At 32.2% G+C, this 12,571-nt stretch overlaps 1 protein-coding gene across 4 annotated transcripts in view; it reads right to left on the reverse strand.

Annotated features, from left to right (window-relative positions):
• LOC124538569 (protein doublesex-like) overlaps nucleotides 1–12,571 on the reverse strand; it is a 156,653-nt gene that overhangs the window by 106,579 nt on the left and 37,503 nt on the right. The window lies entirely within an intron of this gene.

A 12,571-nucleotide genomic window follows, 5' to 3' on the forward strand; every position in this document is an offset into this window, starting at 1 on the left:
CTAAACAACAGTACACAGTATTATTGTGTTTCGGTTTGAAAGGGTGAGTGAGCTAATGTAACCACAGGCACAAAGGACATAGCATCTTAGTTCCCAAGATTGGTGGCGCATTGACGATGTAAGGAATAGTTAATATTTCTTACAGTGTCATCGTCTATGGGTGATGGTGACCACTTACTATCAGGTGGCCCATATGCTCGTCCCACAACCTATTCAACAAAAAAACCAGTTGTCTAAGCGTTTCGTAATAATTTTAATATTTAAACTATCATCCTTCAAGTAGGTACTACTAAGAATTAAATGTAAATATTTGTTTTATTCTGAGAACCGTCGAGCTTCACTTACTTTGTTTATAAATGTCAAATATATAATAACAAAGCGGCACATCGGCTTTTTTATACGGTTATTGGACACTTATATGTTGGCAACATTTGTTGTAAATATTTAGTTCTGGTAAATTAAATTGTAGCGATAAGAATTTGTTACTAACTCACGTGAAGTAACTCGCCTTGATAAAAATGCTTTTATATATAAGTTTTATTAACTTCAGTTCTAGAAGTATGATTTTTTTTATTGAAATTTATCACATAACATACAGATAAGTCATTTTTTTTCATAAATTACTTATAAAACTATGACGTGTAAAAAAAGTAAAGTAACAGCCTGTAAATTTCCCACTGCTGGGATAAGGCCTCCTCTTCCATTGAGGAGAGGGTTTGGAACATATTCCACGACGCTGTTCCAATGGTTAGTGCAAAAGCACATGTGGCAAAATTTCGATGAAATTACACACATGCAGGTTTCCTCATTATAAATACAAATTAAGCACATACATATGTATGTTGTGTTGCTTGCCTGGGTGTGAACCCGCAATCATCGGTTAAGATGCACGCGTTCTAATCACTGGGCCATCTCAGCTCTTATGACCGGTTCCTAGTATACATTCGAGAAAATCTAACAATATTGATTGATAGAAACTCATTAGTTACTCTTTTCCACCAATTAAATTTATAATATTTTTTTCATTATTGTTTACCTTTTTAAAATATACGAAAGTTAAGTAAGCTGTTTGATTTGTAGTCATAGCATTCAAATAATAAAAATAAACATCCGACATTTACACAAGATACCGCGACGCTTTTCCTATTATAATACATCGGGTACAAATCCATCGTCTATATTTTTGTCAGTAAAATAAAAATAGGATGCGGGTTCCGTATGTATCGATATCGAAGCCTGAAGATTGCCAATATATCTATTTCGATCATCGTTACCTGTATTTGTGTTCGCTTATTTTTACTCAACTCAGATTAGTGTGAAAAGGATACTGACAGCTTTCCTGTTTATATGTATGTTATAATTCATAACCTAAATCTGTAGTTATATTAAAAAGGTAGAAGAGTTTGTTTGATTGGTTGAACGCGCTAATCTCAAGAACTCTTACTCTAATTTGTATATATATTTTAATGTAAGATAGCCCATTTATTGAGGAAGGCTATATATACACACACGGCTAATAGGAAGGGTATAAATCAATGAAATATGTTGTAAAAAGATTAGTTTTGCAAAAATCATGTATGACATAATCTGTAACATAGTTAAGTGAAGTTGGGAGGTAAACAGAGATGGTTTACGAAAATTCTATCACTTTTGATTGAGTGTCCGAAGTGCCATTGCTAGTATTATCTGGGCTCAATCCAATAACCAGGCAACTTATCCATTATACAATGACATAAATAAATACTTAGATACTAATAATGTCAGAAGCATTTTTATTCTGTTATATATAGAGGCGTTATCTACTCTTGTTTGTTGGTTGAAAAACTATCTCGGACAGAAGTATATATCTCAGAGCTCAAAGAAAATAACACATACATATTTACTTAAGGCCTGAATTCTATTAATTTATTCCCCGTAGTTGTTTTAATTAAAAGTTTACCCGTTTTGCACCAGTAACTTAACAGTTTTCTTAATTTATTGCAGCGTTTTAAAGATTTGATCAGCCTGTTAAGCTGGGAGGGGTTAAACACTCATACCAGCTGAAGAAATTAAAACGTATTTCGAGTTCCAGCTTTATCCTGTTACAAATTCGACCCCACCTGGGAGTTTATTCACCTGATAATTCCTTTAAAAGTAATAAGTGTAGTTTTTATTTCACCCAATAATAAATTAATTCGATTTTTTGTTATTTTGAACATTGTTCTAAGAAACTAAAAAATGTGCTTTGTACCTTTGATATTGTCATTTGATATTTATAAAAAAAGACGATATAAAAGTGCTTTATATTTTATGTTGTATACAATTAAATATATATATTTTATTTATTATATTATATATATGATTTACGTGTTGACATGACAATACTTTCTTGTTTCGATAATCTTTTATCTTCCAAGATATAATTTAAAAAAATGAAAAAATCTCATGTTTTCTATTTTATTTATGTAATAATTACCATCGAAAACTTGTCACATTAACTTGTTACAAAAAAAAAACCCATTGAGTATCTTTCGCCGGTTCTCTTTAGGCTATGGTAATTTCTTTGCCGAATTTTGATCTGATTTGATTTTAAACATTAGCCGGTGCAGCAATAAAGTTGAATTCGTCATTTAGTACCCATGTAGATATCTACCTACTAAATAAGTGCAGGATACAGTCATAAAAACATCTGTTAAACAATTACCGATACTAGTTTTGAACTAAGAAAAAGCATTTAAAGGTCCAGCGTTACTATTCGCTAGAAACAAGAAAATGGACCTCTCAATTTAATGGCCCACCATCAACCCTTACAAAGATGGCGCTCTTAAATAGCTAACTTAAGCCATTAAATATATATCCTTTACACAGTGTCAGTGATAAAAGGTGTCTCTTAAATAGCTGGGTTAATAGTCTATGATGGTTCTGTTAAAACACTTGAAGGTGTGAAAAGAGGTTTTATTGCTAAACAAAATGGCGTCCGACTTAATGTCATCTTATTGTTCTGTGAAACGTTTTCATTGTTCCTTTTTTAAAAAAAATGTTTAATTTATTACTATTATTTACTTATTAAAACACCTTCTAATATAAATACATATTTTAATAAAAATAGTGACACCTATTATGAGTAGGTAAATATATTTATATATATTTTTTCTTTATTGCGTAACTAAAATTCTTACCCATCTCATAATACTAGCATTAGCTATATAAAGCTAACATTAAACAAGCCATCATAAATCAGCACATCGTGCTTAGACGCGTATCCGAAAACGTAATAAAACGTGTGGCGTAACGTTCACCGTTGTAGTAACTTTATAAGCCGGTGCATCACTACGACCGTCCGGCCAATGAGAAAGCGCGGGCACGCCTACAGCGCTCGCGATTGGGCGAACTGCCAACTTTGAATATAGAACCGCTTTTTTTCTCTAACGCCTACTACGTAAACCCGCACTGGCACGTAAACATTTTTCCGCTCGCGTTAGGACCGGGATATCCGTTCGAAATTTAAATTAAATATAAGGGTATGGGTACCTACAGTAAAAAGGGATGTGCGTTGACCATAAAGTTATTTATTGCCTGCCTATGTAGGTATCGTTATATTCGGGATGATTATTATAAACCGAAAATTGTCTCATTGTAAAATTTAGGAATAGAGATGGTACAGAGAGACATGAAAGTTGGTACCACCTACCTAAATACAGTTTATAATCAAATTTAAATGAAGTCAAGTTACTTTTGTGTTTGAGAAAAAAAAATTCAATTCAATTATGGAGATACGTTAAGCGTTATTCGTAGGTAGGTATACATATATAGGAAAAGTTAAGAAACGTAAATAACTTGAATGTTATATCGTTCACTCACTTCACATGAGAGCAACTCAACGTATTGGTGGTACCACACAGACTAGAATAAATGTTTGAAATATCATTATTACTGTATTCGTTTATAAAGCTGTTATTATAGACAGATTTATTAAATGTAGGTACATACATACATTTATATCACATATTATTAAATCAACATGTTTATATAATACTAGTAAATATATTTAACGTACCTAGGTAATATGTGCTACATACTAGTTAGTTATATTACAAACAATAATTTTAATTGAGCGACCTACAATAAACCACAAAAGATTTCTTTAAAATTATTGTAAAGTTGTTTATTTTTTTTTGATCCAAGAGCGCTCGTGTCTATTTTCATAACATTTAGGTAATTTCCATAACACAGATATGGTTATCTTTGATCTTTAATTGTATTTCTTATAACAAAATATAAATTAAATTTTGAAGATAAATAAATTCCACAATTTACAGTTATTTAAAACATTATACAAGTCTCGAAATACTAAAGAATACGAAATTATGACTTAATAGATGCCGCTGTATTCGAGCGTTTTTTCTTGTCTAATTACCTACTTTTATCTGCTACCCAGCATATATTCTCCGCTGAAGTTTCTAGAAAATAATCTTTTAAATGTAAAATTATAACAATACCCAACTGCTTGGAAATAAAGAAAGATTATTTTATGTTTAGGTACGCTTAAATTTAAAGCAATCAATAAGTATATTAACATGCCTTACACATGAAAATTAACTATTAAAACGCAATCGAAATCGCGAGCGATAATACTTAATAACATAAATTAAACAATCACATCAAAAAAATAAAAATCTCTTATTTTATTTTATGTCTCAATGTCTTTCAAATATTTTTTACGATAAATGGATAGATTATTGTTACTAATAGGTACAGAAAATAGTCACTGAATGGATTTCCATAAAGTGAGCAACAACTTCTAACAACTTAACAAAGAAATAGCCTCTCCACTGAGGTGGACGTAACCGCATACGAAGCCTAGTTATTATTTTTAATTACAGCTCCGCGATGCTTTAATAAAATTACTGACTACGGTCAATAATTACGCAATAAAGTATAAAACAAAATGACTGACAATTGCAATAAACTGATACACACTCATTTGAATGTTATTATTCAGATCGTAGATATATAAGCATGTGTGAGCTATTCCTTTATACGATGTAGGTTTTAATTTCCATTGCAGTAAAACTTGGGCCAAGTTACTTGGCGTTATAAAAAGATCTTAGTATTCAGGAGGAATTCTAGTTGTTAAATATATTGTTTAATTAGTCTTTGTACAAGCTCGTCTGGGTATGTTCAATTCATCATATATTGTGCCACGTTCAAAGGAACAATTATTAGTAGGTATTGTTGTGTTCTGGTTTGAAGAGTGAGTCAGAGTAACGATAGGCACAAGGGACATAACATCTTTGTTCCCAAGGTTCATGGTGTATTAGTGACGTAAAGTTTTGTAAAAAATGGCGTCAATTCTATGGGCAGTGGTCACTTAGAATTAAGGGACCCATTTGCCTGAATTAAAAAAAACTGTAATAAGTAGTAAATAAAAGGTAAGAAATTATATTCTTGTCTAATTACTGGCTTTCATTTAACATGCAATGTTTGTACATGTCAATCTTTCAATGTTACTTTTAAAGCACAGAGTTGAAATTATACATGTTAGATCATTTATGATAAATATAAATCGAAGAACTATTCTCCCAGTTTTAATATTATAAATGCGATAGTAACTATATCTTTTATCTCTTCGCCCTTAAGCCGATAAACAGATTGAGAACACGGAAAGATTAGTTGAAGGTGTTTCATTCACCCCTTTAGGGGTAAAATTTGGGTTAACATTTTGTGTGCTATATTAGGTAATGTTTTATAAATTTCACGCGAGTAAAGCCGCAGATTTAGCAAGTTGCTTTATAAATTGCACGATACATAAGTTTTTATTACTCAAGAATAAATAAAGGTTCCAATAAACGACCGTAACTAACACAAGTTAATGCTAGGCATTGTTGAAGTAATGTTTATTTCATACAATAGTTTAGGTATAAGTTATTAATTTTTAAACATAAAATATCCAACTATTTACACGTGAATACCTAAGCCAATAAATCTTGATACATTGTATGTACAATTAACAAGAGAATTATGGTAGTCATGAAAAACTCATAAATTCGCTATAACCACGCAAGGCCGAATGTTTATAACCTTTGGATACGGCGTAGTTAAGTCGTCTAGAAACATCTAAGGCATGTTTTAGCACTAAATCTAGAAATAAATATTGTTCAAAATTTCATTGCCTGCTATGGATTATTATAAGCTATTGTTTAACATTTTGTATTTCAAATATTGAAAAAGAGTTACTACTGTGTTCCTTGCCAGTTCTTCTCGGTAGAATCTCCATTCCGAACCGGTGGCTTTAAGCTTAACACAGTTTGAAATAACAATTCATAAAGATATATAAGCCAACTTCAGTATATTTTCATGATGATGATTTATTTTTTCTTTTTTTGTAGCTTTTATTTGTGCCAAAAAAGGCACAGATTATTTCGCCAATGTCACGTGCGTTGGAGAAGACACGACAGATTTATCAGTACGGTCGAGATTATAGACTATAACTTATTTTTGAAGGAGGCTTTTCTTGATACTGATTTTAAACCTTTTTCTTCCAAATAACAAGAGTGAAATAAATAAAAGCCATTTTGAGCTTACTTAAAACTTTCTTGTAGTATAAATTGTCTTTTTAACTTGTCAAAATATGTTTAGCTAGCATTACAGATTAAACAGTAATCAACAGAATGAATGCGGTATTTCGCACGTCCGGTCCGATATGGGCCTCAAGGGGCCTTTGTGGAACAATGGACAACATTAACCAACATTGTGCGTCCTACGTGACTTGGTGTGGAGTGCGAAGGAAGTCCGATAACGCTGTATGCCACCATTGTGGACGGGAAATCGTAATTCATTCGGGTCTGAAATAGCACCACAATTCAGTACAAGCACTTTCATTGTATATGGGTCAAATTATTTTGTATCTTTTAAAGTAGAAAGGCAATTGAGTAACGGTAAGTGGACTATGTTGTCGCTTAATACCTACTTACTTAGTTCTTGAATTATACACCAGTCAATGTTTTAAGAAAAACAAAATATATTGGGAAGAACATATTTTTTTTAAAGTGGTTAACTGTGACAAAGTTACGTATAAGTAGTTTTTAAATGCCAAATTCAGTTTGCAATGAATGAAGCATATTTCTATTATGAACATAAATTAAAGATCCAAATTATTGGCTAACTTACATCTGCAATTGATTGAAGGTATTTTTTAGTGAGTGGTTTTTTGAATTTTTTCATTTTAAATTAACAGTTTTTTTTTCTCTACGATAGAACGTATCGTAGGTAGATTAAATACATACTTTTTTGTTGTTATCGTCAGTTGTTTATTTAACGTCTCGATGCTGAGAAAAAATGGTGATCAAAAATTGACCAATACAATACAAGATACACGCACACTATTAAAGTAGTTGTATGACGCGTCTCAAGAGTAAGCTCACGCCCACATAGATAATAATTAAGTTGGTTTTATTTTTTGTTATTTTTAGTAATAGTTGTACTCTTAACTTTTAATGATTAAGTTATCTAACATATCATTAGTTAATTACGCTATGGTCATTTGAACTACAAGAAAGCTCATATAAATTGTACTGAGTCGATTCAGGCAAAGGTAAAAATGTTTCAATACCCTACTAATGCGCCATATTGGAAAATAACGCCTTTGTCTTAAAAATTTCTGACTCATAGATTCTTACCTAAAATTTGTTTACAAAGTTATATCTACTTTTAAACTTGTTATTGCATGTTCCATAAAAATGTAAGTAGGTAAGTTCCTATAGCAAATTATTTTTTATATTTATTTTAATATTTAATTTTATTAAAACTTGCAACATTTTGACCCTCATAATATTACGTGTAAAGAGATAAAATATTTAAAGACAGTGGTTCGGCCTTCATGCAATGATAAGCAACATTGTTATTGCACTTTGTAGTCGTAAAATGGGCGTGACTTATTTTCAAAATGGCGTCGCATATAAACAGATTTACTTTGGAATTTGTCACGCTTCACGTTTTTTTCTTTTTATAATACAATATATCTTGAAATTATTGCAACTAATTCATTCTATTCTACCTATATGTACCTACCGAGGTATCTATATTATACCTATATAATTAATAATTGTCGAATATAAGTTATACTTAAATACATACTAATAGGTCTTCATATTTGTAGCTTGCTTGCTTTAACTTCGCGTTATCCACAATACTTATCATATATTCCAAAATATAATTTATAATATATACCTAGTAGGTATGAAAGAGTCATTTTTGTACTGTAATAGGTATATATGTACATTTGTAAAATAACTTTAATGGGGCCAAGACAGAAATAAACATTAATTTCTTTAAAAAAAAATATTTGCTAATTTAATTAATATCCATTAAAGAAAACAAACGTTTACATTTGTTGCTCATTATTTGGGTTGTTGACCCAAGAAATGAGCAACAAATGTATTTTCGAAAATATTAGAAAATCACAATCAGGATATAGAAGTATACTTACACTTAATCATTGTTCAAGGATAATCAAGAAGAAAAATAATAGAAAATGAACTTAAATAAGTTATATTAACTTAGAAGAGGTAATATTGACTTGAGAGAAGAGGGTGAGTGTTATAACAATAACCCTATTACATTATTAGCACGAGGGTACCACATTTACGTTTGAAATATTTTTTTATTTAATTTACAACATTCGTGGCCCTTTTTTACATTCTACTTTTATACATTTTGGCGTTTTATATTTGTAATAATCATCATCAGATCTTCGCTGGACTTCAGGCTTGTTGTCTTCTTGGAAGACCTAAAATTTCATTTTTTTTTGATTAAAAAATACTATGGATTTACATTTGAAAGGTCCATGAACAAATTTCATCATATCAAACATTTTATATGGGTTTGATTATTTGATTAATATAGAACTTTAAAGTCTTAGGTTTGACATAAGCGATGTTGTAAAGCTTATGTATTACATATTTCATGAGTTACATATCTTATTGCCTACGTGAAAGAATTCGAAGAGAAAATAATCAAACTGAACCAAGTGAATGTTCACACAATCTCCACGAGGTAATTGTAGTATAGATACTAGATTAAGATCTAATAAGACTACCATGTAACTAATATTATATATGTGAAAGTAACTGTCTGTCTGTCGCTTTTTCACTACTAAACCATTAAACCGAATTGGATGAAATTTGGTATGCAGCGAGTCGAGATGGCCCAGTGGTTAGAACGCCTGCATCTTAACCGATGATTGCGGGTTCAAACCCAGGCAAGCACCGCTGTTTCATGTGCTTAATTTGTCTTTATAATTCATCTCGTGCTCAGCGGTGAAGGAAAACACCCTGACGAAACCTGCATGTGACAAATTTTATAGAAATTCTGCCACATGTGCATTCCACCAAGCCGCATTGGAACAGCGTGGTGGAATATGTTCCAAACCTTCTCCTCAAAGGGAGAGGAAGCCTTTAGTCCAGCAGTGTGAATTTACAGGCTGTTGTTGTTGTTGGTATGCAGCAAACTTGAACTCCAAGAAAAGATATGGCTATATATTTTTTTTGGCAAACACATGACAACCAATCCTTAAAACGCGAACGAAGCTAAAGGCGATAACTAGTGGCTTTATATAATAAATGACACGGAAGAAATTTAAATTGCTAAAGAAAGCACGGCCTAGGTTTGTTGATAAGGTTGTTGTGATTATATGATACATAATGGCTTGGTGTGATTATGTGATACACATTGCTGCTTGCTTACCGGACGGACTAACATCTGAATGATACGCTCTGACGCTCTCCTACCTCGACCTTAGCCAGTGATCAAGTATGATTATTATAACGTAAACTGGCTATTATAAGAATGTTTTATTAAGAATAATACGTCGTTTTCAAAGATAATATCATGACAATGTTTACTTGTTGAGTTTACACGTCTGCCTGGGAAGGTACCCAATCATAATACATTCTACCATCAAGCAGCAATATATACAAAGTAAGCAAATGTAACGATGGTTAGAAAATACATAATACCTTAGTTCCTAAAGCTGGTGACGCATTGGTGACGTAAGGATTTATTTTTTATTCGTACAATATCTCTATCTAGTGTTGCACAAGTAACATAGGTGACTTATTAGCTAGTCCATCTACTCATATGACATACAAAATGTATTTTTTTTTATAGATTGTCAAATGTAATTAACCTAACCCAACAATATGTCTGAATAATATGTAACCATGGTAGACAGTTTGTTTTTCCCTATAGCTTGGTGATGTATTTTGTAGAAGCTATACTGACTTTTAAAAGAGAATCAAATGAAAGAAATCAATGAGTACGCGATTCTATATCGTTATAAATTAAACATATATACGAACAATAAGACATTAGGTACAAGTACATAGCGTCCAACGCTGTCGGACTATTGCTGGGAATCATTAATAATTGTCAATACTAACGCCCCGCCCATTTGCGCAGGTACATTACGCCAGTAAAATCGTTTATTTAATCCAGAAAATTAAACTCTATTACAAGCACATAAGAGCTGGTAATATACAAGACCCTATGATATCCACGAACCAGCCACGCCTTGGGCGAAGGAATGATAAATGGCACCACGTATAATAAACTAGTACGGTCAACCTCTGTCGACGTCTGTGGAAATTATATGTACGTGAAATATTCGCATGTGTAGAAGGGAAGTGTGTTATTTTGGTTGTTTACTCTGATCTTTTATCTTATAGATTATATGCTAGATTTATTTTCACTGGTAGGCTTAAGTTAGCTAGTAGAGATATTCCTGAATGCTTAATAAATTATTTTTATATCGAATCATTTTCTTTTTTAATGAATTGTGCGAAACCGGGGCGAATCGCTTTAGACATATGATATATAATATAAAGATATATAATTTATGCAAATTTCATTATTAATGCTGTGGTATCTCTCCATAAGTAGATTGTCTTTTGTTTCTGTTTTTTTTCTTTTTTAATTTTGACATTACTTTGGATAAGATGATACGATATAATGTTAAACAATGGCTGTACGAGCCAAGAACTGAACTCAGGACCTAAGTATCAGTAGCCTTATAAGCTATCAAGCCAAGGACAAAGCTTATAATAAATTCGTATAATCTAGATCCATATCATTCCAAATACGTAATATATAATTTAAATCGATACTCCATGGTCGTTTATAAAACAAGTTGCTACCCCAGAGCCATATCGTAAGACTGTTATTAATATAAATTGACAAGTCATTAAAATATCACTCGCCATTAATATTAAGAATCAATAGCGATACAGGCAACCGTAGGAATAGTTATTATTTATCACGGATTTATTAATTTAGACCTTGCAATGAAATTATGGTTATTAAAATCATATTGATTACAGGAAGTAAGTAAAACATATTAATTATTTAATCGTCCCATATCTGGAAACATTAGCCAATCACCTCGTCTAAAGCAGGAGGCTTTAGTGCTTATTTCACCACGTTGCTCAAATGAAGGTTGGTGGATATAAATCACAGAAATTTATCTCACCCGACACATTAATGTGTTCTCAAGATGATTTTATTTTGATACAAATTAAGCATTTGATAGTTCAGTCAAGCCCGGTTCGAAACCGCCGGTTCAGATTCTCGTCGTGATAAAGCCACCAGGTTTCACTGGGTTTTACTTATAGCCATACTATATATATACTTGAGCCATTTTAACTACAGTCATTAGGGACATATGTATTATGTGGCTTGTGCCGCATTAACGATTGAAATGTTTAATATTTTTTACAGAAACTGTAATATACAACGCTGTAATTTTAACTGCGGTGGAAACCATTTACCACCACGTGGCTAGTCCACCTACATAATAAGTGGTCAATATTTTCTTGTGCTGAAATTCCACGAACCCGCATTAAAGCAGCGTGATTACTACTATTTTCTTGACACTTACTAGCTGTTATTGTATTGCATACAATGTTATTTACTATTTATGTGATAATAGACAAACCAATGGAAAAGTTTGCCTGCATACGGGCATAGTGGTATACCTACGTTTTAGAAATCGCCCGCACCTCAAACGCGTTTGTTATCGGCTGATGAAAACACGCCTTCCGACCACTATATACTAAATATCGTCGTAAATATTTCAAATGTGTCGTTACTCGTAGTGGTTTTGTGCAAGTACATCTGCCACATATTTATGAATTCTACTACTCAACAACAACAACAACAGCCTGTAAATTCCCACTGCTGGGCTAAAGGCCTCCTCTCCCTTTAAAGAGAAGGTTTGGAACATATTCCACCACGCTGTTCCAATGCGGGTTGTTGGAATACATATGTGTCAGAATTTCTATGAAATTTTGTCACATGCAGGTTTCCTCACGATGTTTTCCTTCGCCGCTGAGCACGAGATGAATTATAAAGACAAATTAAGCAGATGAAACAGCGGTGCTTGCCTGGGTTTGAACCCGCTATCATCGGTTAAGATGTACGCGTTCTAACCACTGGGCCACACAAAATAAAAGATGCGTACTATCACATAAAAAAGTCGAGTTACAGAAGTAATCAGTTCGTATTTGTTTCTTGTACCAATGCTAACACGTTTTCTCAT

Source organism: Vanessa cardui, chromosome 20 (genome assembly GCF_905220365.1).
Source record: "Vanessa cardui chromosome 20, ilVanCard2.1, whole genome shotgun sequence".
NCBI classification, from domain to species: Eukaryota; Metazoa; Arthropoda; class Insecta; order Lepidoptera; family Nymphalidae; genus Vanessa; species Vanessa cardui.